General features: G+C 48.3%; 1 protein-coding gene across 2 annotated transcripts in view; it reads left to right on the forward strand.

Moving 5' to 3' along the window:
* Window positions 1–3,433, forward strand: part of ptprn2 (protein tyrosine phosphatase receptor type N2) — a 228,112-nt gene that overhangs the window by 79,369 nt on the left and 145,310 nt on the right. The gene's annotated exons all lie outside the window — the stretch shown is intronic.

Below are 3,433 nucleotides of genomic sequence, written 5' to 3' on the forward strand. Positions count from 1 at the left end.
CACACACATGCACACACACACACACAGACACACACAGACACACCACTCGTTCCGCTACTGCATTCTAGTTGCTATTCCGATCATCTCCTGACACATTGGGGAAGAATCCTTTCATAGTGCCGCGACCTTGATTGCAGCATTAGTTATTTTCAAGGTTTAAACCCCCTTTTTACACACAATACGTATATGCACACACACACATTACACATGGAAATGCGAGAAATCAAACAAAACAGATATCAAATCTGGACTATTGTGAAATCACTGGTATGTGATAAGCACAAGTGAATGTACTGTACTGTTTTAGTTTCAATAGATATTTTCTTTGTCTTTTATCTGCTGGTGTTTTGCACCAGTGTTTTCTTTTTAGAATGGGCACTGCAAATTATTCCTGTTTTTAATTAAACTTTTTGTGGTTGTTTAAGGGTGTAATAGCAGGGATACATCTTTCTTTGTGGTTCATGGTATATAGTTGTTAGGTATTGATCAATACCATGGTTGGACAAAATTCAGATTTGACTAATTGAATTCCAATTTGACAAATTGGTCCCACCCAGAGGAATTTGAATTGGAAATGCTGAAAGTGGAATTTCGTTAATTCCACTTTGTTTTAGTTATTATTGAGTTATTATTTAGTTATTATATTTAGTTATTATAATTCCACTTTGTTTTAGGAATTTAGTTAATTCCAATTGTTTGGGCCCATTATGTTTTACCCCCCATCTTTTCAAAATTAACGAAATTAAAACTTTTATGCCGAGCAAAGATGCATTAAACACTTTTACATTGTTACAAAAGATTAGTTTCAAATAAATGCTGTTCTTTTTAACTTTCTATTCATCAAAGAATCCTGAATTTGTTTTGCCATTTCCACAAAAAGCTGTTTTCAACATTGATAATAATAAGAAATTTTTCTTAAGCAAATCAGAATGATTTCTAAAGGATCATGTGACACTGATATTATATTTTAAAATTAAAACATTCAAAAAGTTATTTTAAATTTCAATTACATTTCACAGTATTGCTCTTTTACTGTATTTTTTGATGAAATACATGCAACCTTGATGAACATAAGAGAATTCTTTAAAAAATGTAAAAGCTTTTGAACGGTTGTCACGCTGCTGCTGCTACTGTGATGGAGCGAGGAGCAAAGTAGCGCGGAGACCTGGGGGAATCCGTGAATCAAGTCTTTATTTACACAAAGGAACGCACACGTAGCACAAAGGATTGACGAACAATACCGGACCAAGAACTCTGAACAAAACACTCCTTAAGTACACAACTTAATCAGGGGAAGATGAGACACACCTGGAATCAAATTGGAAACAATCCGGGAGCAGGAAATGGAAGACCAAATATGGGAATAGGAAAACACAAGGGAAAACTAGATCTAAAGGCACACGGGACACGTAGGAAACTTAAAAAAAACACACAGAAAAGTCCATGGCGTGACATAACACCCCACCTCCGGAAGGCGCGTCCTCGCGCCATATAACATCAAAGGGGTGGGCGCCTTGGAGGTCCCACAGGACAGGCTTAGACGGGAAAAGGGACGCCTCCAAGGCGGTACTGGATCCGGGCACCATGGCAGAGCAGGCAGACTAGAAAGCCATGGCGGAGCAGGCAGACCAGGAAGCCATGGCGGGGCAGGCAGACCAGGGTGGCGGATCAGGCAGACTAGGAAGCCATGGGGTAGCAGGCAGACCAGGAAGCCATGGCGTAGCAGGCAGACCAGGAAGCCATGGCGGAGCAGGCAGAACAGGAAGCCATGGTGGAGCAGGCAGACCAGGAAGCCATGGCGGAGCAGGCAGACCAGGAAGCCCTGGCGGAGCAGGGAGACTAGGATGCCATGGCGGGGCAGGGAGATTAGGGCTCCATGGCGGAGCAGGCAGCTCGGGGGGCCATGGCGGAACAGACAGTTCAGGAGGCCATAGCGGAGCAGACAGTTCAGGAGGCCATGGCAGAGCAGACAGTTCCGGAGGCCATGGTGGATCAGACAGTTCAAGAGACCTTGGAAGATTAGACAGTTAAGGAGGCCATGGTGGAGCAGACAGTTCAGGAGGCCTTGGAGGATCAGACAGTTCAGGAGGCCATGGCGGAGCAGACAGTTCAGGGGGCCATGGCGGAGCGGCCTCTGTGGCCTTGGCCTCGGCACTCGGCTTGGCCTCTGTGGCCGGAGCCCTATAACCACCCCACTTCCCCACCCAAAAAAATACTTTGGCAGAATATTGGCCTTTGAGGCCCTCAGTGGGCCTGACTCTGGAACTGTGGCCCTCCCTGGGTTTGATTTGGGGACTGGAGCCCTCCTAGGGCTGGACGTGGGAACTGGAGCCCTTTCTGTGCTAGACTCGGGGACTTGAATCCTCTCTGGGCTAGACTCAGGGACTGGAGCCCTCTCTGGGCTAAACTCGGGGACTGGAGCCCTCTCTGGGCCAAACTCGAGGACTGGAGCCCTCTCTGGGCCAAACTCGGGGACTGGAGCCCTCTCTGGGCCAAACTCGGGGCTAGACTCGGGGACTGGAGCCCTCTCTGGGCTAAACTCGAAGACTGGAGCCCTCTCTTGGCTAAACTCGGGGATTGGAGCTGACACTGCAGTGGACTCAGGGGCTGGAGCCGACACTGGAGCGGACTCGGGCTGGGATGAGGGCAGAGAACAGTCTCTTTCTCCTCATCCTCCTCCTTTGGTTAGGGGTAAATGGAGCAGCCGGCGGGCCTGACTTCGGAACGGCCGGTGGGCTTGAGAGTGCCGCGGCAAGTGGGCGGAGCCATTGGTGAGGTATGTGGGGGTTCCCGGCGTGGGGTGAGCTGGGGAGACACGGCGTGCTCCTGAGGGGGCTGGATGAGGAGACTTGAGATTCGCCTTTACTTCTTCCACTTCGAGTTCAGAACCATTTAAATAAAGAACGAGATCAATCAGCTCGATCAGGGGGAAATAACACGTGGGGACATCGCAGCGGATAGTCTCATCATCCAGCCCCAACAGAAAGCACGCACCAAGTGCAGAGTCGTGCCAGGTCACCCTGTTGGAAAGCTCGAGGAATTCCTCCACATATCCCTCCAATGTCCTACCACTCTGCCGCAGCCCACACAGCCTGTCCTCAGCCGCTGTCATCTTTGCTTTGTGGTCCGGTATTCTGTCACGCTGCTGCTCCTACTGTGACGGAGCGAAGAGCAAAGGAGCGAGGAGACGTGGGGGAATCCGTGAATCAAGTCTTTATTTACACAAAGGAATGCACACGTAGCACAGAGGATTGACGAACAATACCGGACCAAGAACTCTGAACAAAACACTCCTTAAGTACACAACTTAATCAGGGGAAGATGAGACACACCTGGAATCAAATTGGAAACAATCAGGGAGCAGGAACAGGAAGACCAAATATGGGAATAGGAAAACACAAGGGAAAACTAGATCTAAAGGCACATGGGACAC

The sequence above is a fragment of the Sinocyclocheilus rhinocerous genome, unplaced genomic scaffold (genome assembly GCF_001515625.1).
Source record: "Sinocyclocheilus rhinocerous isolate Xijiao unplaced genomic scaffold, SAMN03320098_v1.1 scaffold245, whole genome shotgun sequence".
Classification (NCBI taxonomy): domain Eukaryota; kingdom Metazoa; phylum Chordata; class Actinopteri; order Cypriniformes; family Cyprinidae; genus Sinocyclocheilus; species Sinocyclocheilus rhinocerous.